The sequence below is a fragment of the Catharus ustulatus genome, chromosome 3 (assembly GCF_009819885.2).
Source record: "Catharus ustulatus isolate bCatUst1 chromosome 3, bCatUst1.pri.v2, whole genome shotgun sequence".
In the NCBI taxonomy this organism is placed as follows: domain Eukaryota; kingdom Metazoa; phylum Chordata; class Aves; order Passeriformes; family Turdidae; genus Catharus; species Catharus ustulatus.
In genome coordinates, this window is record NC_046223.1 from 41,251,718 (window position 1) to 41,278,966 (window position 27,249).

At 41.4% G+C, this 27,249-nt stretch overlaps 1 long non-coding RNA gene across 1 annotated transcript; it reads right to left on the reverse strand.

Annotated features, from left to right (window-relative positions):
- Nucleotides 1–6,720: 6,720 nt before the first annotated feature.
- Nucleotides 6,721–15,356, reverse strand: LOC116994691. Its single transcript, XR_004417553.1, has 3 exons — nucleotides 15,195–15,356; nucleotides 10,190–10,240; nucleotides 6,721–7,957 (listed from the first exon to the last, which is right to left on the reverse strand). It is a non-coding gene; the product is annotated as an uncharacterized LOC116994691 (long non-coding RNA).
- Nucleotides 15,357–27,249: the final 11,893 nt, after the last annotated feature.

The following is a 27,249-nucleotide window of genomic DNA, read 5'->3' on the forward strand; positions in this document are numbered from 1 at the left end:
GGCTCCTCATTCTCCACTATCTCTTGCCCTGTCTCTGAGAGCTCTTCAAAGCTCTATCCTAGGTGTCATTTTCTGTATCTTATCCTCAGGGAGCCTCTCCTCTTCACACTGATATAACTATTACCTTTAGGTAAATGGCTCACAAATCTGCATCTCAATACCAAAGTGATCTCCCTCAGTTTAGCACTACACATTTAATAACACTTCTGATCTGCTGGCCTGGAAGGATGACTATTTGTTTAAAACTAAACTTTGCAGTTATTACTGAGCAGCTTGTCTTTTTCCTTTGATGTTACTTCCTTTTATGTTACTTCCTCTTCTCCATTGCTGTTAGAAGGCAAAATTCTTCCCATTTCTAAGACTTCAATTTTCAATTCCTACTTTTAATACCTACTTTTTCTACCTACCAGTGCTAGAATATTTTCTGCCTTTCAAATTCTCCTCCACCATAAAAAAATAAATCCAGACAATATGCTTGTCCACATCTTGACCATCTTGATCTACTACAAATATTTTCTTCTTTAGTTCTTCACTGGTCCAAAAAGACAGAAGCAGTTCTTCACTGCTTCTGTCTTTTTGGACCAATGAAGAACTGAATTATACAAATATATTTCACTCCCAGGACCTGTTGCACTTAGACATAATAATCACTTCACAGAAACTTTAATTACATTGAAAATAAAATGCAGCAGCAATAACAAAAACTGTTGCTCTATCTCTTCTGTGACTTCCCTTCCTGTACTGCTGAATTTTCAGTTCCTGCCCTGTTATACCTAAGTTCTATCCTAAAGCTGGGTAAAAGCTCTCACTTGCTAGCTTCTTGCAGTGCCCACGATGAACACATCCTCAAAGTGACATTTTAAAAAGCAGCTTGGCCTTGTATTGAAAATCTCCTCTTGAGATTTGTGCCTGACTCCCACTCATGCTCCCAGACACCTGTTTTTCACAAACCTTTTTGGAACCTTGATACAAATCCATCCAGTGTGCCCAGAAGACAGGGCAGAAAGAGGGACAGACAACAGAACTACAAACACACCTAATTTCCTTAGAATAAGAGTGAAGAAATTATTAATTTGCAGATTTACACAATTTGCTTATACTTTTAGTTCCTTCAGCTTAGTTTCAGTTAAAACAATTACAATGGAAGAGGCAGCAGTCATTGCATTGAAACCATCATCTTTATGTTTCAGATCCATTTTTTGAGAGGCACAAAATGAAGGAAGGAAAGAAAGGAATGCCCCTGATGCAGGATACTCTGCCATTTCAGAAAGCCAAGACACACCTCTTTCCTCTCAGCATTCTCACTGATTCCCTCACGTGCCAGACCCACAGACCATTTCTTAGGGACTGCTGGAGCTCTGCCAACAGCAGGAAATCAGATGAAGCCTCCCAGCCCAGCAGCATGAAGCGCTGGTGCCCGAGCCAGGAAACTCTGCTACCTTCAGGCCAAGGCAAGCTGCTGCTCTGCAGCTCTTCCTGGAGCGCCAAGCTGCTGTTCTCCACAACAGGACTGTCTGGCACGTTTCACTCTCCAACAGTGTCGGGGTCTTCACCTGAACCAAGATTACAGACTGCACTTCTGTGCCTGAGATGGGTTTTACTAAAGCTCCAAAATTCAGCAGTTGAATACATACAATTCTGCTTAGACACAGTGTTCCAAGTATAAGTAACATTTGAAAAAGTAATCTATTTTCTTGCTAGTCATTCAAATTTCATTACCTTCCAGAGTTTATTAGATTTAGTGGCATCTTGCAAGAAAAAAAAAGAAAATATCTCCTTACCTACCTTGTGACGGTTGTAATAGCTATTTGGGACAAATTTGCAAGAAAAACTGCTTTTTTGTAAAATATTTTGCAGGGATTTTTTTTGTTTGGTTGGTTTTTTTGTTCATATTGCTAGACAGATGATCACTTTATGTCCTTTCTAGCTGAACTGTTCTATTCTGTTTTGTCTTTTATTTCCAAACTCAAGAGAAGTATTGAAATGTGAACTCTGGATCTGGTCCTCCTCTAGTCTAGGGTTGCTCCCTGCAGCAATCCTATAAAAATTCTCTTTTCTCAGAGTAACAAGAAGTTGGCCTTTCTGTAAAGCTGAAGAACAAGAACTGGAGAGAAAAATTATTTTAATGAATTTTTTTTTTTAATTTCATGAGGCACAGGATCTTCCTTTACCCAAAGCTGAAGAGCATATCTGAATCAACTAAAAACTGAAAGAGGACTTGCATGTCTTTTTATGACAGGACCAGGGAATTAAAGGAAAATGCAATGGAACTAACATTTATGGAAGTGGGCACTGTAAGCATAAGTACCTAAGAGTGCAAGCAAATATTAATACAGTGGTTGAATATATATCTCTGTAACCCTGATGGGCAACAACACAGGAAATGCTCCAGGCAATGTCTATGTAAAACCCACATCAATTGCTTGTATCAGTTAAAAAACAAGAGATACATTTAAATTAGTGCTAGTTTGTGAGCAGGTCTTTGATTGAATTCCATTTGCATTTCATAGAGAAAAACCAAAGCTTTCTAGGCTGATTCTTCATGGACTTGCACCCAGGTGGCTGCCTATACACTTGCATTGCATAAGTTATCATTGTAGAGTGGCTCAGTATCATAAATATTTGCAGCTCCTTGTGTGACTACAAATATATTCCTAAAATGCAGAATACTAGGAGGAAGGAAAGCCAGCATCCAGAAGCCAGTCTGCATGTGTGCTGTGTTTCCCTTTGCTTTTCCTTCCCCACTCCTATCCTGGAGCCACAGCTAAGCTGCTCCAGGCTGGACATGCCAAAAGGAGCCAACCAATTGCAACCATCCCATCTAAACTCATGGCCTGAATTTTCTATTTTCCATAGAGCATAACTGTTCTAAAAATAACTTGACTGCTATTCATTTGCTCATTTTTTGTCCTGCCTTTGGGTTTCCAAGTAATTTTCAAGTGGCCTTTTCCCCTTTTCATGCATTAAAGGCTATCCCTTCATTTCTCCACTTTACTTTTCTCTCACCTGTTTGTGAACAATCACTTCACCCTCAGCCAGGCACACAGAAACAAGCCCTGAGCCAAGGCATATTTGCCTTGGGTCAGGCAAACAGGGTCTGAGTGGCCACCCTTGGCCTGGGGCAGGATGAAAGGGCCATCCAGGCCCCCTCACGGTTTGGTGACACCCCAGCCAGCCCTCCCTTCCTTTGGGAACAATTACAGGGAGCCACCCAAATGTGGCTACAAGTAAATCTCTTTCCATAAGATGAGAGAGGCTGCTTTCTCACTGCCAGCACTCAGGACCTGTTTTCTGCTGTCACTTACGCTGGTGGGAGCCCGGGACTTTCTCTGGGTGCATGGTTTGGCTTCCTGGCCACTATAGACACATGGGTTTTATCCTAAATAAAGATTGAGAACAATTATACTTGTGTGTTTTCACTTTTGCTCTGTTAATGGGCCATTTCAACTTTCTTTCATGCTCTCCTTGCCAGCTCTGCACACAGCAGTTAATCTAAATCCTCCTAAAGACATCAGCTAGTGGCTGAATTCCACGGAAAATTAATTTTGAGAATGGATGAAGTTTATAAAGACAAGTTTGCCTGGACAGTAAAGGTGGAAATGAGCATGCTTGTAATGGCAGTGGAATAAATCTGTTTTAGTAAAACATGGGTGCCAAATCTTCCTGTCTGCCTACACAAAAGCATGAAGCAGGCTCAAGCCCCCCTGCTCTGTGTAGGATCCTCTCATCACAGAGGTTCTCTCCAAGCTACTCCTGGCTCCAGCCTGGACAATGTAGCTGTCACATGCAAAGAGAGAAAGCGGAGTAAAATTTGCTTATCCAAGTCCTTTTTCAGCCTACAGCCAAGAGAGAATATCTGGTATCATCCAGTATACTGTGGGCCAAAGACAAGAGCTCCACATTATATAATTATGTAGAATTCCACACAGCACATTTTGCTCTAGTCTAACTGGAAGGAGAGGGACTGGGTCTTAAACTGGACAGGAGGCTGAAGCCCTCTTTTGATCAAAAGAAAAGCGTTTATCATATCAAATCAGTCATCTCTTCCTCTCACATTACAAGGCACCTTAAGGGCCTCAGCTTTACAGCTCAAATCCTTTAACTCAAATCTAGCTTGTCCCCTGCATCCTCACCACAGGAGGAATGTGCATCCTCAGCAATGACATCAGCTGTAAGAGACCCAGCTGAAGCTGTCCAAGGAAGAGCTGGGCACTGGCTAGCCCATTTTTCACCACTGGAGATGAGGACAGGTGTGGGAGCCAAAAGAGAAAGCAACCCACACATTATGGGTGAGTGATGGGGAGCAGAAAAGTCCTTTACACAAACACTATTGAAATTGCTGCTGATGTTACATTGTCTGTGTGATGAATACACTACAAGTCTGGAGATGGGGAAAAGTGGTTCTGAGTGTTTGGTGTAAGCCCTTCTGAGAAGAGGATAAAAGCTGTATCACAACATCAAATGGATATCACTTAAGAACACCTGCCTCACGTTAAGGAAACCAAAAGTGGTACATTAAAATTGAACCAAAAGATGATTAAAGTTTCATCTCAAAACACTCCCATTTTCTTTTTTTTCCTTTCAAGCCAAATAACCTTCTTTGAAGGAAAAATTATCTCCTGATTCCTGTTCCATCCCTAAAATCACAGGGAAAAAATGTGGGAAAATGAAAGGAGAGGAATAGTTTAAAAATTTCATCTTCTTCATTCACTGCAAAATGGTCACAGAAGACTGGATAGATCACTCTTCATTTGTGCAACTATTTCTTTAACTTGTAATAATACTGCCAGAAATGCTAAGTTTTTCCAAGGTAATACACTTTTTGTATTTACAAATAAACTTTGAACCATATTATGAAACACACAGGATAAGGTCCTGGTTTCCTATTCTGCAATTCCTCCCACCCAAAAAAAAAAAAAAAAAAAAAAAAAAAAAAGAGATAGTTGTGTTTTCTTTCAAACTGTTTCATTGTCCAGGTTATCATTTGGTAACTCCAAATTTGTAAAAGACAATAAATAAAAAATTCTAGAATGGGACTGTGTCCTTATTGTGTGTGTTATATTGCAAACATGACAGCAACTTATACACCCAAACAGGTAAATTCAAGGACGAAGTGACCACAGGTATATCTACGCACAATAAAAAAATATATGTATTTAAGATTAGAAAAAATCAAGGGTCACCACATTTTTCATTGCTGTAAAAAAAAAAAAATATGTTATTTTTGTCCCTTGCAGTATAAATGAGCTTAGTAGGCCCAACATGTGAAATACCTTGTGGACAGAGCTGACTTTTTATAAAGATAGATGCATGGAACCACTGAGTTCATAATCATAGGACCGCTTTTGACTTCTCTCCAGAGCACGTACTACTTAGGAAAAGAATGCAAACTGCAAATTAAAGCCTCCCTTATCCTCAGCAACCTGACAGTCTGGCCCAAGAAATACTGCAAAGTCTGGCAGGCTGGGGGAGCGATGTGTGCATCGCACGGAGGTGTGAGGAACGCGGCCACCCCGGCTCATCTCACAGGGCACAGCTGCAGGGGAACTGTACACAAAGAGGGGAAACAAGTGCCTTTGAGGGGAGGAGGTGAGAAGGGGCCTAAAAAATGGGAGATACTTTGGTTTCCTTCATATCCTGCTGCTATTTCAGACAAGCATTTTTCATTGCCAACTTATATGAAAAGTGGTTTTCTTACCAAAATAGGAATGAATCCCTTTGATTAATGCCATTAAAACTGGGTGTTCTACTGAGTCTTTCCAAGCATTCTTCATCACCATCCTTTAAATCTACCCTTTTTGCATTTTCAGTTTACAGCACTTTCGTGCAGGGACATAATGAGCTGGAAGGGAAGGTGTTCTAGAAGACTGGGGCAAACACCAATGAAGTTTCTTCTATGCATTTTCACCCTCCTTATCTCTGTGTCATTCTTCAACTTACACACCCCCAAACATTCTCAGTGGCTTCACGCCACTTAGTTTCTGTGGGGAACATCAAAAATCTTGATACCTTGACCAAAATTCTTTCCTGTAGCTCTTTGGCTTCCCCCTTAGTATAAGCAGCAAATCTCCAAATTGGACACAGAATAGCCTAAAACCACTGTTTGAATAATTAATATTTCTCTCCTCCAACCTTATATGATCGCTTTCCCCCTTACGTTATTCCCAATGTATGCAGGTGTACATGAGTTCCCTCTCAAATTTACAGTAAAATGAAAGGATCATCCCAAGCCCTCCAAGAAAACACAAGGGTGTTAAACTTCATTCTTCACAACTGCGAAGTTGTGAAGAGCTGAGACACTGGGTGAGCATGTTCCTAAACCTAGGGCCAAGTTTAAGCCTTGCCAGGCAGCCATCTGGCTGAAGAGTACTGCAGGGAAGGCAAGGAGCAATTCCACCAGCATGGGGCACAACTACTCTAGCAAAACCTCGTAAGCCACAGCTTGACAGGCAAAAATGCTGTTCTGCTGGAAGAACTTATTTTTTTCAGGGAACATCTATCAGCAAAAGAATTGTTTTGCCTTTGTAAAGCCATTCTGACCACAAGGAATGAGGTAGCAGGTCTCCTGCCACAGCAGGTCGTGGCAGCTGCCTCCACTGCTGTCCTGTACAAGCACAGCTTAGGGAGGAATGACTTTGGATGGCACAATACCAGTCTGAGCAGCACTGTTTGAAAGCACAAGGGTTTTGTTTGACTACAGCATAAGTTGCTTGCCTTTTTCAGCTGCTCACATCCTTTGCTTAGAGAAACCAGGGCCAGCTGCTCCATGGCGGATCTTACAAAGGCACCAGAAGGCAAACCTTGGGAAGACACCACTCTAAAGTCAGAGAAAAAACATAATCAGAATGTTACTGGTAGCATGTGAAAGAAATAAAAATGGTTCCATTTTAACAGTTTTCCAACACTTGAGTATTCAGTTTGTAGAGTAGCATTTTTTTTTTAAATTTTTTAGCATCACAGTACTCATATATTTGTGTAAGACATTTTATACTATAGGCAGAGTAATCTGTGCTCCAGATTGACTGAAGGCAATTGAGACACCTCTATAGAAGTCAAGGGAACAGTTTTAATTAATCAAACTAATACTCCTTTCCCTTATTTCATATGCCTAGTAGCCTTGATTCAACAGGCAAATTCAGATTAAATTCAGCTGCAGTAAACCAAGTCCATATTTGCAGGAGTGTTGTAAAAATTAGGATAGAAACCAACACACAGGTGTAAAAAGAAGAACAGGGAACTGTTAAGAGATGAGCAAGACAGCAAAAACCAAAAACAAGATCTCCTTCTTTCGATGACTTTAAAGAGAATCAAAATGAGCAAGTGATACATAGATTATCAAAACCAAAGGTCAAGGTATTTCTCACCCTAACCCAAAGAAAAATGTCCTTGAATAATCATGCTGTAGTACAGCCAGTCATGAAAACCACTTGTTCACATATTGGGCAAATTACTCAGGTTCTGTACATATTCTGGCATAGAGGCTTCTTTTTTATTTAAATAATTGAAAGATTACTTTAGATTCTAGCATTTCACATGTATTTTCAAAATGTAGTTCAGTTTTCCTTTTTCTAGAGACTGGGAACTGTGAGAGAAAAATTACACTAAAGGGACAACACCATGTTACTGGGCTTGATTCTCAAGTGGCACAAATGAGCACTGATCCATTGGTGCTAATGAGTTACACACTCCTACAACACTTACAGATCTGGCTCCTTTTCTTGCTGCCTTCTTGCTGTCACTTTTTGCAATCAGTTTTGGTTTGGGGCTTCCTTTCCCTCCTCCCCCCAACTAAACTGCCTAAATATTCAGCTGCAACGAAGCGTGTAAGAAACTCAAGTTTTTGATTTTATATCCTCAGGTTTTCTTCTGAGGTGTTAACTGTTACAGCCAGTGGAAACAGCAGCCAAAAGTCTTCACAGTCCTCTTGGTTCTGTAGTTTATTCTTTAGCCTTCCAGTCTGAAAAAGATGATATGAATATATTAGATTACAGTAATTTCACGAATACAAGCCACACCAATTTGACCAAAATTTTGGTGGAAACCCGGAAGTGCGGCCAATATTCCGGGGCGGCTAATACATTAACAAAATTCTAAAAGCTGCCAACACGGAAGTGAGAGCCCGCGGCAGCCCCAAGCCAAGCTGGAGCCCGGCCGGCCCCGGCTGAGGTGGGAAAGCCTGGCAGAGGCGGGGCCTGCAGTGTGGGGGGCGGGCGGCAGAGCCTGAGCCAGCAGGGCGGGGCAGGGGGGCGGCAGAGCCTGAGCCAGCAGGGCGGGGGAGCCCGGGAGAACTGGGGCTAGCAGTGCAGGGGAGCATGGCAGAAGCAGGAAGGCCGGCGGGTGGGGCTGCCTGGCAGCGGGGGAAGCCCAGCAGAATCGGGGCCAGCAGCGTGGGGGAGCCCGGCGGTGCGGGGGCCTGCAGTGCCGGCCAGGGCGAGGAAACGCGGCGGTGGTGCAGACGGGAGGGGGCGGCCGGCGAGCCCGGCGGCGGGGCTAGGGAACGCGGCGCGGCTGGCGAGCCCGGCGGCGGGGCTAGCGAACGCGGCAGCGGGGCGGTGCTGACGGGAGAGGGGGGCCAGCGAGCCCGGCGGCAGCGGCAGTACCATCCGGCCAGCCCCGCCGAGCCGTGGCGCTGAGCTGGGCCACCCGGCCCCGTCGGCAACCATGAGCGGGCCGAGCCTGCCTGGCCCCGCCCCGAGCCAGTAAAGCCCGCTCTGCCGCGATCCTGTTACTAATTGGCCAATTTGTGAAAGCTGCGCACGGATTCTCGCGACGAACGAAAGTGCGGCTAATATTCGGGGTGCGGCTTATCTATTGACAAAGACAGCAACATTGTCGAGGCACCGGGGGTGCGGCTTATACTCCGTGCGGCTTGTATTCGTGAAACTACTGTAGTTAATACTCAAACCCAAGAACAAACCAAAGACAGCAAATACCTTGATAAATCTTAGAATATGTTCTAAAGATATAATTAGGAACGAGAATGCCCTGAAATACACTAAACTTCCCCTTGAAGATGGGGCAAATCTCTTTAGTCCTTCCTTTGCCGTTTTCTGAGAATCATCTTTTCACTCAGAGGAAATCAGCACTTTTTTCTTACTGATCAAGATCCTTCAGGAATTACATAAAAGGGCTCCCACATTAGTTAGATGTGCTTTTCCTGAGATCAGCCCACAAAATGGAAAATCTGCCTGGCTATATGTTAAGGACATTTTGAACCCATCTTCCTTCCCCCTCTCTCCAGCACCTAGGTCAGCACAGAATGTTAAATATTTGCAACTCTGCACCTAAATCCTTGTCTTCTACTCTGTGTAGAGTTTCCTTCAGATCTAAGTGGCTTCCAAACTCCATTCCCGCTAAAGGAGGGCTCCAGACAGTGTTATCTATATTGGTAACACAAAATAGCATGAGGTAATACTCTGTGGACAGCACACCTGCAGGTGTACGAGCCAAACGCACGGGGGAGAGAGATATAGGTGAAACAGAGCTAAACAAGGGTCAGTGGTAATCAAGGAATCAGATTTATGTCCCCAGACAAAGTGCTCTGCACTTCAATGAGAGCTTCTCCCACATTGTCTTGTCTGCCTCTGAGGGCACCCCAAACACGGTCTGAGACCTGCTAGAGAGCTGCCTCAAACACAGCCTTGTCACGAACTGATTCAGGTCTCTGCAACCATGTAATGTTTGTGTGTATCAAACTGTCCACCCCTGTGGACAGAGGACAAATACCTAAACATTGTTACAGTAATAATTAATTGCTAAATTGAGATAGAGGTATGTTTTCTCTGAAGTTCTCTGTGTTGTTCTCTAGGATTACTGAAACTAAATTTCCCTTGACATCACTCAAAAGAAACCCCAACCCCAAAACCCAGTGTAGGAGAAGAAGAGGATTTAAGATTATAGGATTAGGATGTTTTTACTATTCTAATTCCTTCTTCTTGAGTAATGTATATATGTGGATATTCACCACAAACTATTCGCTGTCCTAGTTAAAAACAGCAGTTTCACTCCTTTTTCCCAGCAGGGAGGTGTTCACACCATAGCTGACACTATCAGGCTCTCTTGTTAGGGAAACCAAGAACAGGATAAGCAAAGGGTCTGAGACACTGACATGGATCGTTTTCTTTTAGTCCCTTTTGATTAGAAGAAAACAACAAATAAAAACCACAACCAAGCCAGCTGTATCACATACAGAAAGGAGAATTTTATGTACAGAAGTTCTTCTTCATCTTCAACAGACATCCTACCACAAAAAAAAAAATATATATTTATAAGAAAAATGGGCATTTTAGGAAAACAGATGCTTATAAATAAACTATTATTATCTGTAGCATTTTTCAAAACCAGTATTATCAAATGTTCAGCCATTCAAAGCCTTGCAGTAGGCAAAAGCCCCAGACATGGTTATTGCATAATTTTCTTAGATAATAAATATATATTGCATATAATATATAATTCATTCTATATTATATATAAATAATATATCTTTTTAAAAATCTGTTGACTTTTCAAATTCAAAGCCAAAGGAAATGTAATTTCAGAAGCCCAAGAGGACTAAGGAATGGTCTCAAGCATAAGACAATTTGCAGTGTGGCAGTTGATGTCCAAGGATGTCCACTTAAAAGCAAAATAAAGTTTTGGTCAGTATTTTTTTTTCCTTCCAGTAGCTGGGAAACAAAGCACAAAACAAATGACAAGTAAACATTCAGCCACAGGAAGCCATTAACAACAGTGGGCACCAATTAGGGCCCAGCAGGTATCCTTTACACCGCCTGGTGCTCTAGCTCCTCCTCAAATACTTTGGCATAACACTCACAAACTCAGGCTTAGGAAACAACAGGCTGTTTCATTTACTCTGCAATTTGTAGCCACATATTCCTGCTGATAGGCCCATAAACCTGTTTGTAGTCTTCTTCTGTTTCCCTTCAAGTTTGTGTCATTAGAAACTACAATTACTGTCTGTCCAAAGAGAATACTCTTCAGGAAAGAAAATAAAATTGAGATACTGTGATCCTTTTCCTCTTTGTCTCTCTCACTCCTTTTCAACTTCTCTTTTGGAGGAGAATGCATAACACAATGGTTGATGTCAGGCAAAGGGGCTCACTGAGAAAAATATGTGTGAATTCTCAGATTCTTGCAACAAGGACATTGTTTTTTCAAATCACAAATTCTCCAGTAGAACACAGTGAAAAGCACATTGTTCTCAAAAGTAAGTCAGAGTTTGCAAGAATTTAAAAAGAGTAAAAAATATATTCTACTTCAGCCAAAACCATTGCACAAAATATATACAGTTTTGAGATCCTTATATCAACTGTAAAATATTTTGTATTTCCTACCCAAAAAACCTCAAAAAATTACCCAAGCCTTTTAAAGCAACTCATAGATGGTGTCTTACTTCTTCCTTCAGGAAGCACAGAGTTTATATTGAAATGTGACTCAAAATAAGATTATCACCTTTACATTGAGACTGTAAAATAAAAAATAAAGCAGGTTGCAATATCCCAAACCAAGATTTTACCAGCTTGTCACTGTTTTTCTGAAATGAAATAATACCTTTGTGGAATTATAGCACTGAAAAAAATCAGAGGAAAGTCGGAGTCCAGACCACAGAACTGAGAGATCTTCTTATATCATTATATAAAACAATATGGGTGAAACAACCCATTTAACTCCACTAAATCCGCCTTTGTCTTACAACCATCCACAGCCAGGGTGCTCTCATGTGCCATCTCTGTTTCTATCATCACTCCTAGATGCAAGTTAACCAAACCATCATCAGTTAAGTTGGATAGCTTCTTGATGCTTTTGGCATTACAAGACAACAAGGAGAACAGACTACAACTTTGCTAGTTCAGTTCTCTTTGATTTTCCCTAATTTTAAATAATCTTTTTCACTGTTTTTTGCCATCTCAAAAAAATCAAAGCAAACATCAGCAATGAGTGGTTTACTTCCCAATGGCACTAAATGTTAAATCCCACTGTCTTTTGGCAAAGGTGTGCCCGGTTACCCATCTCTGCTCCCGGCACTGCCTCTGCTGACAGTTCTCCCTGAAGCTCCCAACTCCTGCTCCTGCAGCAGCATGACAGAGGTGTGCAGCCTCTGCATGCAACAGCCCCCACAACCAGTGATGAAAATCCTGCCACAGAGGGATAAACTCTACAGCAGAATCCCAGAAAACCTATCCCATGAGTTTTGAGGAGTAACCAGGTATGTACCTTGAGCCTTGTGCCATGTGTCTTGGCACTGCCCTACAGCTCTGTGGTACAGAAGTGTCCTTATCATGCCCAGATATTGGCAGCCTAGAACCCAGAAAGATCATTGACAAACAACCCACAGTCCTTGTGTGTACCCAGAGCTCACCTGTCCAGTGCTCATTTCGTGGGAAATGTCTAGGAATCACTGCATCAGCACTTCAAGGAGACCATGTGGCCACCAAGGTGGAGGAATTCAGCACCTGTCTGATTCCTCTCAGCTCAGGAGGGAACCGAGTGCTGAAGGCTCCACATGACTGTTTCCTGGCTGCATGCTGGGACAGGAGCACTGTGTGACAGAAGTGAATGAAACAATCCAATATTCCTCAGCAATACAGAAAAAGGACAGCCTGAGGAAGTGAAACCACCCTGCCCATTTCCACAGATCTAGACTTATCAAAGAGCTGGACTGAGTGGACTCTGCTGATGTGCTGCTCTGTGCAGACATGTGAACTCAAACGTCCCCCTCCACAGCTAAAAGACTATGACTACTGCAGACATTTACAGAATTTTCAGAATTACGTTTATTTATTCCATTTGAGATTAGCCTAGACTGGCCTTTCCCAGTACCAGTCTGGTTGGGAAGTTTCACCCATTACGATGAGAGCTTCCCTGTGCCTCTGTGGGAAGGGAGCACTCGTGCCTTTGTAACTCACCTGCATACACATATTTCAGTTTTGTCTTGATGCTTCTCAGAAAGAAATTTGGGACACAAAATAACACACCTAAATACAGTGTGCACACAAACCCATAGTGCACATGAATCCATACACAAAACACCAACTAATAAGAAAGGTGTTATTTGCACAGCTGAGTGCAGATATATAAGCAACCCTTTCAGTACTAAGAATATATCTTTGAGAACTACATCTTATACTCTAAGGTCAAGAGAGGTAGTGCCCCTGCTCTACAGCCACCTAGAAATCAGGTGGCTCATCCAAGCCAGTCATCTAGGCTCCTTCTGTAGTCAAGCAAGAGAGATAAGTGTCTCCAGGTTGCCATTTATCCCATTCTAGGATAGGTGAGTAAAACAGGTGAGATGAATCCCTGGCATGGTATCTGCCGAGGAATTACTTCCTAGATTACTCCCTTAGGAGAGATACTTAACTTTTAGCAGCTAATGTTGAGAGGAATCCCATGCGACAAGATTAGGGAGGATTATAAAGATTCACACACTTGTGAAAATTCCCATTATATTGGGCTTACAAAGAAAGTCAAAATTTAAATTTCCCACCCAAACAAAACCATCTTACACCCTCCATTATTCAAACTGTAGATCACTCTATCTATTATAGTCAGAGATTTGTGGAAGTTTTGTGTGTTTTCCTAAGAAATAATGTAAAGAAATAATTCTATTTTCCTAAGAAAATGAAGATCACATTCTGAATATTAAGAAATTTCTGCTGCAAACTTATTAGCAATTTAAATATGACAGAGATATGCAAAAAACCTTGAAACCTTTAGTGGGAGCATGTTACCAAATAAAGAACAGATTTGTCAGTGCCACCAAAGAGGAAAGGTGGGAACATGTCATCACTCCTGAGATCAGAAATGAATCCAGAGAAGGAACTTGTTTAGCTCACTGCTTCCATTCACCTGACACTGCAGTGTGAGTTAGAGACAACAGTTTTTCCACATCTATTGTTCTTCAGGATTTCAAGGTTCTATTTAGGTTTTGCACAGCATCCATGCAATGGTAAAACCAGTTCTCAGCAGCAGTATTTTGCAATGGTGTCTCCTGCACTACTGAAACCAGTGGTAGCATTTATTTTCCTCCATGCCAGCTAAGTGTATATTAGCATTTACTGCCTATAAATGCAACTCATTCCACACAGGCAAATATCTCAGAACAAAAACCAGCACAACTGGGCACAGTTTGCAAGTTCTTTCAAACCACTAGTAGTTACATTAAATAGGGGGAAATATTTAATACTTGGATGAGATTCACACCTGGCATTCTTGCAAGGCTAGCTCTCAAAGAAATGGAAAAATTGAGGCTTGTACTAGTAACACATACAATCTGCAGTCACAGTTTCTCCCTACATGGAAAGACTATGTGCCACTTCACAAGCCCTGAATAAACTAAACTCAGAAATAGGTTGAGAAAGGGGCAGACATTGCATTTACTGTCTTTCTCTGTTTGTTTTCTATGGTCACCATCTTTATGATTTTCTCTTCTCATGTCAATTATTTACAAAATTGGGAGAAAGCATAAAGACACAATTAAATGGCATTGTGATTAAAAGTGGCTCTAAATTCTAGAAGTCAGGGCCTGAAGCCAGAAAGCAAGTGAAACATAGACATGAGATCTGCCTTTCTCTGCATTACCATGGCCAGCTCAAAAGATATCTACCAACACTATATTGATATTCAGGTGTTGAACAGCAACTGTCACAGTCACAACTGCAATGTCATCCTACACACATTCACTGACATCTTACGTTCCTTCAAACATAACTATAACCCTGTCATGCTAACAGTCCCATGGAAATCCAAAATGGGTGAGGAGGGGAGCATAATTTTCATTTCCCAGTCACTTTACAACCATTTCACCTGTCTTGTCCTAGAGCCTGGTGCTGCATTCCAGCAATGCAAGCACTGGGAAGGCTGGAGAGGTGTGAAAGGACTGTAAAACAGAAACACCAGGAGACACCATGGAGATCATCAGGTCACACACTATAGTTTTACAGCCCCAGTTTGCAGCCCTGCTAGCTCACAGCCAGCCAAAGCCTGGCCTTGTGCAGGCAGTGAGAGGAGCCAAGCAGTGGCTCTGCTGGATACAGCCACTTGCTTCCACTCTCCATAACCCATCTCATATGTGCATTCCCACACGGAGCAGCTGTGAGATCTGAGTTCCCAAAGGGGGTGAATTTGAGGCATTAAAGCATGTCTCTTGGTGCATTGCTTCACTACAGAAGTACTTTATGGAGCTGTTCTTCTACTACCTGCTACATCCAGCAGACAAACAGATGCAGGTCTCCCTTAGATGAGACTCCAGCTCTCAGTTGCTCCTGCAGTCACCTTTCCCCTCTTCCTCTTCAATATTCTCCAAATTATTTTCTTCTGAAGAAAGCATCTAAGAAAAATTCCAAAATGACCATCCTTTAGTCCTACACAATTTCAGTTTTTAATACAGTCTAGCATAACCAAGTCTGAAAGTTTTAGGGGTTTTTTTTTCTCAAAATAAAGAGCTGTTGAGATTAAAAATGAGTGATTATCTGCTAATATACCAATGAATTGCATACCCAAGCCAAAGATTTTAAGTTTTACAGACTTCATCAGTACAAATGACTCAAGAGGACCAGGAGTTTCACACCCCATAAGATGCATTACAGGCAATTTGAGATGAATGAAACAGAATCTGGGAGCACATCTCTGTCCACATCTGCATTAGCACAGAATGGAGGAAGCTGAACCTGCAGAATGAGTCAGTGCTGAGGACCCAGCAACCACCCAGATTTTTTTCACTCTGAGCTAACCTCTATGGAACTGGGAACCAAAACACCCACTGGCAGCTGGCACACACAAGGCAAATCATGTCCATCCATCCAACCTCAGCCCCACTTCCAGATGTGAGCCTCCAAGTGCCAAAGGGGAGCAGCTGGAGGCTCACTTTAAAGTAGGTCTGAGGTAATTAGCTCTAAAGAGTTTTGCTACATCAATATTAATAGCAATATTTTAATGTATCTCGGGTACTTCCAGTTTGAAATGACTGGAAAAAGCCAATTTAAAGTTTGTCAGCAACCATTGTCACTTAATTAAATATGTTTATTTTCATCACCACTGCTGCTTTCCTGCTCTGTACCCAAAACAGTCCAGAGTACACCATAGCTATGCAGATGTGACTGCAAATGAACATAAGGGAAATTAGACATCTACAGGCCTTTACAACAAAAGAGCTGAGTTATTCATTTCTAAAAGTGTAATCTCCCTCACAGGTAGATTTTGGGCAGAAAATAAATTGTTAATTTTTATTTTTATATCTAATTTAATTTCCATAAATTAAAAATGGTTGAAAAAAGTTCAACCATTTTTTGTGTGCATGCCGAGATAGAGGAGGTCTGCATTTTCCAGTCACCCATGTGTTTATTTGATATAACATATAATGGGAAATAATGCTGTAGAAGCCATGAGCAATAATGTGTGAGGCACTCCTGTAAAAAATAAGCATTAACATACTTTGACAAATTGTTATGACAACTTAGTAATTGGATGCAGCAACTTTCCAGACCTATTGGCACATGAGTGTGGGAAGAGCTTGCCTGGAGGTTGCTGGTTCTGCAGGACAGTAGCTGCAGGCAGTTCAGGGGACACTTTCACTGGCAGCTGCAGGTCAGGAAAATAAAGGGAAAAAATATTTTGGAAAAAAATCTCAAAGAACAAAATATAAAAAAAGACTTTTGATGGTTTGAACAACACAAAGCTACTAGAAACTGTCTGAACTGTTACATAAAAGATTTATTTAAAGAACATAAATAGCTGGTTTGATTTTAAAAGCACTTCAGTCTCCATTACCAAATGAAGGTTTTCTTAGCCCTCAAGCTTTAACAAAATCACCTAAGTTTTGACAGTTCCTAACAGTTCATGAGGCACATTTGAGACTAAGCACCAGACAAAAGGGTGCATGCAAGGATCTGTTCTATTCCACCCCTAACTGCAACTCTCAGCTCACACTTAAACCGAACACTGGATTTTAAACTTGTACAAACCTTTTATTGCACTTTAGTGTGACTTATATTCAGTCCAAACCCACTGCTTACTAACACAAGCGAAACAGATGGAATTCTGAATTACAATGACTGTTAAAGACAAGATTTTTCCACTGCAGTATTTAAGTCAGTATGGAACTGACCCGAGTTTTAAAGGTAATTCTGTAGTATACATAAAGCCCTAAAGTACTCAGAAACAGTATGCTACTATTGTTTGTATAAATAAAACAAAACTCGTAACACAGAGCAGCCTTTGTAGCCCTCTCTTGATAAGATTTTGTTAAAATACAAATGAAAATACTCTCTGCTCAACATTTGCCTAACCTTTACCTATAAAGAAAAAAAGGTGCAGATGGGTGAATACTTTTCAAATTGAATGATACTTTACACAAGACAAAATTAAGATTCATATGCCATGATTAAAGCAATTCTCTCCCAATGGTGACTGTGTCACTCCAGAAATAATTCAATGCAGTATTCCCCTGCTAAGTATGGAGAAAAGTGTTTCCTTTAGAAGAGGAAATTCTCTTAAGGAAGTTGTTTTAAGCTAAATAAAAGTTCAGGATGAAGCCAGCAAAAGGTGTGAAGGATTTCTCTTTGATTTCCCAGCTTGTGTATTTGGGCTCAGACACAGACTACATTTTATGCACATATTAATAGGATGCTAATAAGCCTACAACTCTACTTTGACAGGGACCTGTAGAGACAACCTGATATGTGGCACCAGATATAATAGCTGTCTTAAGCAAGAGATTTATTTCCCTCTCACACAGGGGGTGAATCAGACATATTTCTTAATTGCAAGTTCAGATGAAAATGTCATGCAAAGTTAGGCTGTTGTTTTTGTTATGATGTTTCTCAGTTCAAGTAAACCTTCAAAAGATTGAGATAGAACCCAAGCCTTTGAGACTAACTAGGAGCAGCTTTTGCTCTGCACTGGTAACCTTATATGCAAAATGAGGCCACTCAGCTGCAAACTCTCATAAATAACCAGGTCATGAAAACAATCCTGGTACCAAAAGCACAGAAATTGGCAGCATTTATTTCAACAGCTTGCTGCATCCCATGGAAAACTTGGAGAGAGATTCTATCTAGCTGTAAACGACAGAGATATTTCAAAATTAAATCTTAACACTGTAAATTTTATAAAAGTGACAAAAAGAAGAATTATTTTTTATTTATCCTAATTTCTATTCACCTTTTTAAAAATGAACCAGAAATTACATCTATTATATTTGGTGCCACGTATCCTAAAATTTAATTTAACCACACATTCAAGCAAGGCTTCCATATACTTTCTCCTTCAAACAAATTTTGTTTTCACCATTTCAACTTGGGGATTTTTTTTTTCATATTTCTTGCAACAAAAATAGATCAGGACAAACTTTTTTCATTTTCAGGCACTAAAAAAGGCCTTTTGCTTGAAGAGCACATGCAAAATGGAATTTTAAAAAATAAAAACTACTAAAAAGTCCCACAATGCACAGATGATTTTCATTTTAATTTAAAATAAAAATTCTTGAAAAGTGTGATTGTTCTTAACCTGTTGACACAGAAGCTTCTTCCTTTTATTAATCGTTGTTTTGATGAAACTTAAAAAATACAACAAGAAGTTTTGTTGTGGTTTTAAAAAATTCTATATGTCTTAAACACTTTGCATTTTAAAAAACATAGAGATAGACATAGATATGTATTTTTTAATAAATTTTTATTTCCAGTCTGGTCAATTGACCAGCATGTATGCATACAGCTACTAGTAAAACTGTCTCAAATATCTTCTCCTATCCTGGGATCATTCTCAGCTTCAAACTTCTTTCTGCCATCTCAAGGCTCTACTGAGAATGACTTCAGCCATCAACAGAAAGAATGGACAATTGTCACTCATCAGCTGCTCTTATCTGTCAGCTTGAAGAAATTAATGCAGCCTCTCTATTTCTTAATGTGAAATAAATTAGTACAGTTCTGAAATTACAGAGTGGTTTATAAATTTGAAAGTTAACTGGATGGGATTGCCCTCTCCTTTCCTGCCATTTCTGTTTAGGGAGTTTGTTCACTTGACCTTCTCCTAAAGGGAATGAGAAGAGCAGAAGCAAAGTGCACCCAAATGGCAAAGCTGGAAATCCAGATTTGAGAAGACAAGCAGGAAGGCCCAGAGCTGCAGGCACCAGCTTCTCCTGCAGAGGCTGTGCCTTGATGTTCGTGCATCTGGTTACAGTGACACTGAAAGAATAGCAACAACTACTATTGCATCTTGCAAAACCTACTTTGGTTTCCTAGCTGCAGGACTTGAAAAGCCAGGGTCAAAAGAGGAGCATCTAAATCTTCACACAGCAGACAAACTCATAAACCAGAGCTCCAAAGCCATTTTGTCTTCATGGTTCAAGCTCTATCCTTGAATCCAGTAAAACATTCATGACCCTCTGCCTAAGAGCTTCCTACATGTGTACAATCATGCCAGCTTTCTTCCAGTGGCTTACCAAACATTCACATCAACCTTGACAGGCTCAGTTCAAATTCTGACATGTGGCAGCTGTTAAAGGTCAGACGGGAGTAACAGAATCCACCGAATGCCTTTCGGGAGAGGTCCAAGATATTTGAACTATTAGAAAACATATTATCTGGAGGTGATGGCCAGCTCTGCAGTCAAAACTGAAATGAAAGTATTTCTGTGCAAACACAAGTTAATTTGGATCTCTGCTGTCACGGTCCCAAATACCAGAGTGGCTGCAATAATTCCACCATTGCAGAAATTTGTGAAAGTTCCTCCGGGATACTGTGTGTATCCTACCATCACCAGCCACAACCTGAGTCCTGCTCTGCTGCCTCTCACCTGTTCTGACACCCAAGCAAGCCATCTTCACCCTCATCTTCCTCCCTCCATCAGCCCACTCAGGACTGGTTTGTAGATTTACCCTGAGGCCAAAATGATAAAGTCAGCAAATTCACTTCACAGCGCCTTAAGACAATGCAAGTTTGCTAACTGCCCTGACACAAACCAACAATTTTTCACCAGTGGAAAAAGAGTTCAGTGTCCCAGAAGAAGGACCTTACAGGAGCAGTACTGGCAACTGCAGAATAGAGAAGGAAGAGGGAGAAAGGAGAGAGGAGGAAGAGGAGAGTGGAGGAAGAGAAAGAAAGAGAAACCCCAGATACAACAACTTATTTGATCTGAGGTTATTTAGGTTTCAACAACAATCTTACTTTCACCTGCATCATGGAAGTACATTTTTCCCTTGTGGGCATAGTGGATGAGTGAAACCCACAAATATATATATATTTTTTTTTTTTTCAGTGAAAACCATCCACATTTCAATCTAAAACTCAAACACAAAACCAAATCCTAGAGCCATTTAATTGTCTTACTACATCCCACAGATGTTAACCATGTTTTATTGAGCACTGTAAAGCTACCAGTGAGAGGTGATGAATTTTGTCTAGCTTGCCTTACATTGACTGTCTTTCCTTTGATTTTTCAATTCTCCCACTGTCATGGAAAAACAGGTTTGATTTGGGAAATCAGTTTAATTTTCCTGCCAATCAGATCAGAGTAGTATAATGGCAAATAACATCAAATCTTAAGAAAACCTTTCCCGCACCCACCTTTTCTTCCTGGGCTTAACTTCACTCCTGGCTGGGGAACGGGGGCTATGGTCAGTTCAATACATGTTGCTTCCTCCAATTCTTCCTCCTTGGTGGGAGGGCTCCTCACACTCTTGCCCTGCTCCAGCATGGATCCCCTCATCAGGAGACAGTGCTCCATGAGCTCCTCCAAGGTGAGTCCTTCTCTTGGGCTGCAGTTCCTCATGAACTGCTTCAGCATGGGGCACTGGCACAGTCCTTCAGGAACAGGCTGCTCCAGCCTGGGGCCTCCACTTAATAAAGCTCTGGACTGTGTGGATGCAAAGGGGGAGCTCAGACTGCTGACAGCTCTGCTGCAGCCTGTCAAAGACCCAGCACACAAATAATGCTGCAGGGCTACAAGCAATAGCAGAGCACCACACCAATACCCCTCACCTCCTCCACTTGGCTAGTGCAGCTCTTACCTACTTCTTTGCAGTGCTGGGGCACCTGTGAGCCCCCCAGACTACTGTGAGCACACAGATAATAATACAAGATTATTCAGGCAGAGCAGCCCCCAGTACAAAAGGCAAGCACCTGTCCACACTGAGATCACCACAAAAGTGTTGCCACAGAAGTGCTCCTGTGCCATTAAACCCTGAGCCCCACACCACATGGGCAGCTCCAACCAGCCAGGCTGCTGCCAGGATGAGTCAGCCCTCAAAAGTCAGGCAGCAGGCTGAAGAGTTTACCCTGAGGTGAAATGTAAACACTTGTGCCAAGATATGGTCCATTAATAGAAGATAAGCAACAGTGCTGCCTTCGTGTTTCTTCCCCTCCCGTCCCGACCGACTTGCAAACATTTTTCAGAAATTGGTCTGTTTTTTAATCTATGTTTCAACATATTGCTTACATAGTTTATGTACTGGGAAAATGATAGTTGTTCTTTAAAAATAGTCTCCAATTCAAGTAACAGCACACAGCCCAATTAACTCATTTATCTATAGAGACTATGGAGCTAAACTGAATTTTCAGCTAAAGACAAAAATGAGGAAGTAAGAATAACAACATAAAAATATATTGCATACATTTAGCTATGTTATACTCTGCAGAGATACATACTTTGGCAAATACTTACAGCAGTTGTTTAGATTATCCCACACCCACGTAAGAGTAAGTTTTCAAAGGAGAACATGCAAAATAGGGAATGAAAAAGTGCTGATAGAATAAAGAAACCTAAATGAACAAACAACTACCCAACCAATTAAAAATAAATCACAACAAGCCTGATATTTGGGTTGGGTTTTCTTGGTTTTGTTTTGGGTTTTTAATAACAACATTTAAAGCAAAAAAACCCCAAATCCATCTCACCAAACAAAATCTAATAATAAATGTAACATAATCTCCAAGCCAACCTCTTGGCTTGGCACTCAGGAGTGCTGAGTTTGGATGCTGCACTATCCAACAGCTTTATCTGAGGCTGTTCAGGGAAGTTCTGCTCACACCATGCAAACATCTTGTATATTCCCTCAAATATTGAGACCAAAGTTTTCAGAAAGGAAAAAAGAAGACTGCAATGACTTCAGACACCTAGTTAAGCAGCTTATTTCCGAAAAGTGCTGATTACTCAGGAGCTCCCATTCACTTCAAAGTGTAGGATTTGGGAATGTTTGTTGCTTTAAGATTTATGGTCTCTCTACATCCTAAACGAGAGATTCAAGAAATTACAGCAAGTAGTTCATCTCCATTAAAATTAGAAAGAAGTGCTAGACTGATTTGTGGCATCTGTTCCAGAGACCAACACATTCATGTCTTCACTGATGCTGCTGGAGGAATAAATGGTGTAAAGAAGTGAGGATACCCCAGGGAAAGCTTTGCTAAGGAGCAACAGGGCACCTCATCACCAAATCCTCAAGCTGACAGGAGCCACAGCACAGGAGACAGAGGAGAGGATGAGAACTCTTTCTTCTTCCAGACTAGTTAGCAGTAAAGGAACAGAATTCAGCTCACAGCTCTGACTATACTCCTGTCAGTGAGCCAGCTTAGCAACACTGTGTAAAAACAGAATCACAAGCTGGGCAATAACAGACCAAGGCAGCATGTGGAAATCCACAGCTAAACAAAATAACACCATCAGGAGCAAAAACTTTGATTGAAACATGGAGGGGTAGAAATCTTACCATGCAGCAAAGCTGTTGTACAGACAAGCTGACAGACCAAACTTACAAAAACTCTACAAAATCTCCTAACTTTTAGCTATTGATACCCACAGGGATTTTTGGGGACTGGCAAGTCACCAAAATAAATGTGTTATTTCACTACAGGCAGGACTGTTCCTCAGTGCTTCCTGAAAATCTGGCATGTTTCATCCATGAAAGTTTGGGAAGGCTTCCTCCTCTTCTGAGGGGGAAAGAAAAAAATAATAGCAACTGCAAAGGGTAAGAGTCCATAAAGGGATGTCACTGTCAGCAACCTGAGTGACAGGCAGGAAGGAGATTTCCACAATTGGCATTTGGTGAATTGCAAGCTATAAAAACTGTTTGGAGATTGGCTGGGTTGTCTGCAATTTCTGGGGATAGCAGTTTAATTCTGTCTATTAGTAAAAGATCTTATTTTATTGATATATTTCAGAATTTCTTCCTATACCAAAGTAAAGCAAGAAAACAGAACAAATCACACTTCTTACTAGGTTATTTTTTCAGTGATTGTATATCTAGAAAAATGGTTTTAATATCTCAGGTTTCTTTGCACCTATCATTGAAGAAAAAGAATTAGTCTTGTAGTTACTGTTACAAACAGTCTGCCTTTCATCTGATTTATTTTGTTTTTTATTGTGATTTTTGTACAGTCATTATTTTCCTCTTTTAAATCTGCAAGTTACTATTATAATGCATCTATGGTGAAGCTACACCTTAATAATCCTAGTCCACAGTACCAAGTGGTCTATTTTAGCTGGAGAAAGAAAATCCTCTTCTGCACCAAGAAAGCTTTCAGAGAAAATACAAATAAAATCTTTCTGAAAAAAATTCCTTCTCATAATTCAAAGAATTTCATACATAAATATTGGCTACCCCTCTTCCCAACATCCTCCTTCTCCTCAACTTCATATCTTTTCCTTCTTTTGTTGCTCAAGATTGATTTGACACTAAAATCAGAGATCTGATTTATCTGCTTTCAAACTTCCCAATTCAGCAAGTCTTGGGAGCAAAAAAAACATTTCTGTGTCTGTAGAGATCCTATTACATTTTAAGCTGGCACTTGAGGAGATGGGAGAAAGGAGAAGTCTCACTAACTAATTTACACTTGGCAGATTTTTTTGTTTAAAAACTGTATTTTTCATCTTTATATACATATATATATAGCTTCATACCAGATAGATGGGAAATAGAAGGAAAAGCTAAAGGAGTTCAAGCTCAAGTTGAAACTATTTAAATAATAAGCCCTTTGAAATGCCATTTCACCAACTTGTTTTATTGTGTTTATCTTTAAAACAGAAGAGACAGTCTAACCTTGGATATACACCTAAGAAATTTACCTGCATTATACAGTTAAAAGAAATTAATGCAACAAAGAAGAGTATGCTTAACTTTCCTCAGAGTGTTATGGACCTCTTAGGAGCACAAACATACTAACACTTCTGTTTGATGCAGGTATAAAAATTGAACACTGAGACATTTAGGGTACAGAGGAAGAATATGAGAAAAACCACCTCGTACAGAATACAATTATTGTAAAGTACAGGCCACTAGTAGCTGCTTGAAGTAAGTGTCCATAGTAGTGGTAGCTTTTTTCCTGGGGGAAGGAGAAGGCAACAGCAGATTTAGTCCAAGGACCCTTTTCCTTCCGCAGCTTCTGGAAGCCTCTTGTCCCTAAACTCCTCTCAAAACAACCTTGGCGGGAGGTTTGCATTTTTGAGCTGCTGGCACGCACACGCACTATTGCCCGCACACTTCCCAGCCCCAGCAGGCAGGGTTTCCCGGGATTTCCCGGGGTTTCCCAGCTGCAGGCAGCTGGCAGCTCCTGCAGAGCCCCAGCAGATGGCAACGTTGACCCGAGTGTCCTCGGGCCCCGCAGTCCGGGCAGGGTTTGGGGGATGCGCATTCCATGTGCTGCCCCAGCCTGAGTCGGGATCAGCAGCTGCCCTGCTGTGCAGAGATCCCTCTGCTGCAGAGTATGCCAAGCACTGATGTATGGGCAGAACTACGGGAAAAGGAGCAAAGCCAAGCCACAGGAGCCAGTTTCCTGAAAGAAAAGTACATTCGAGCCAGCAATGGAATTGTAGAATTATAGAATGGTCCAGGAACGGTCCCGGGTTGGGCAGGACCTTTCAAGGTCACTTCATCCAACCCCGCTGCAAGGAGGGACATCTTTGACTAGCCCAGACTGCTCAGAGCCCTGTCCAGCCTGACCTGGAATGTTTCCAGGGATAGATATCCACCACTTCTCTAGATAACATGTTCCAGTGTCACACCACCCTCTTTGTAAAAAATTCCTCCTGTATCTAACCTAACTTGACCCTTGTCCAGTTTGTGACCATTACCCCTTGTCCATCTCAGCAGGCCCTGCTAACAGGTTTAAATACAAGGTTTCTTGTCAGCTGTGCACTATTACTGTCTCTGGCACTACAGAATTACAGCTGTCACACTGCTGCATGCACTGTCCTGCAAGTGACATGAAGGCTCCTGGAATACAAACAAGTCTCTTCCAGTTATCAGCAGGGCATAAGCTGAGACCCAGCTGTGTCAAACTGCACCCCGATGGAGTAAATACTAGAGCTGTGAGAAAATATTGAGTATCTCACAGCAGCCACTTACAAAAGCTTTTTTGAAAAGAGTCTCTGACACAGCATGCATTTTCATATGCCATTATGCAAATAAATACTGTTTAATACCATCCATACCATCCCTCTAGGTTAACCAGGGTGGACTCTCATTTGATGCACAGGGGAACAGTCCATGAAAAAATAGCCAAAGAACTCCTTTCCAGCCTTGCTCTCCAGACACTCCCCTGATAGCTGATGAAAACAATGGGCACTGCAGCACAGTAACAGCAAAACACCACACCTAAAAATCTTGTTCCCCTTAGTACATGGGAGATTTTTTTAAGCCTGCCTTCAGCATTTTAGGCTATATAATCAATTTTTGCTCTTGCCCACGCACACATAAACAAAGAATGCAAATAAATTCATTAAAGATGCTGGTAGAGGAACCACAACTGATGTCAGATTCCATTCTCTTACCAGTTAGATCAAGGTGCTCCACCAATACAGAAACTGTCTTGGCACCTTGGGCAACTGAATGATTTCCTTGTTACTTGATCAGAAGTCCTGAACTTCAGTGCTGTCTGTTGCCAGGTAGCCTTCCACAATGGCATTACCTGATGCATTAGGGCTTGTTTCATCACACCTTCTTAATCTTCCTCTCTAAGTGCTAATTTGACTTTTATCCTCTCTGTTTGCCATCTTTGATAGTCATCTTCTGTGGTTATTCTGTACCAAGATAAACTGGTGCCAAAAAGGAGAATCTGTGCAATTGTGGCAGTGGATACCTTCGGGTTGTCTTTGCCAATATATAATTCAAACCATGAATGAAGCTAGAATAACACACTTAACCACATTACAGATACTTAAATACCAAGAACGTGCATCTGGTTCCCAGACATCTCCAGTAAACTGGAGCGGAAGTTGTGCATCCTTTCTGATAAGTTAACCCTCAGCAGACACAATCTTCTGCAGCACAGAACAGAATTGAACAGCCAAAATCCCACAGGCTGCACCAGCAAACCACAAAGATGCCATAAACAACCTATAAATCCTGCTGAAATGCAATGTTTCTCGTTCCATGTGTGATGCAATTAGTGTATCAAGGACATCCATAGCAGGTAGGTAGCTGTAACTCATGACCTGCAGGTCATGGACAACAGCTGGAGGTCTGGAGGGATGGCCTGCGGCAGAGCAACAGCTCTGGTGGCTCACAGGTATGCAAGACTTGCTCAGAGTTTTGGTACAAAGAAGTAAACTATGTCAATTGGTTGAGTGTCTGTCACACATTTAAAAACACACAGGATTTTATTGGGATATCAAAGAATCAAAGCAATTCTTATGAGCATGGACCAAAAAACCCACAAACAAACAAAAAAAACCCGCAGCATTTTCAAAAATGTTTCATTCATGTCTCACTAAAATTGGACTACTCTAGAAGAGCTGTACTACCTGACAGAAGAGGGTATCTCAGGTCAGACCCTCTCTAAGCTTTAGGAAATGGAGAGTATTCCAGGCAAGCAGGAGCATAAAACAGATCAGCTCTTTGTCCTGCACTGACCTGTGACCTCAGATCTGGCATGAGAAACTGAAGTGTTCATGTACCAGATACAGAAAAAAATCTTAGGTAATTTAGCATATTCTATCTGTGGCATGTTGGGGTTTTTTGGTTTATTCTAACTATCAAATGCTCAGCATCCAACTCTGACTAAGCCTGATGCCTTTCTGGGCTCACCAAGTTTCTAAGTGTCATTCCAAGAAACAGACCATACAGGAAGCATCCTCTCAATCCAAACCATAGAAGCCATGGTTCTTGTGGCAAAGCTTCTGAGGTGGCACAAGCTCCCTCACCAGAGGCCAAGAGCCAACACAGAACAGTTGCATGTACATTCACTCACCACTACCAAGTGCTATTTGAGATGAAGTCTGACCACATCTTTCTTGTTTGCAGGAGACTGACAACTGCAAAGAAAA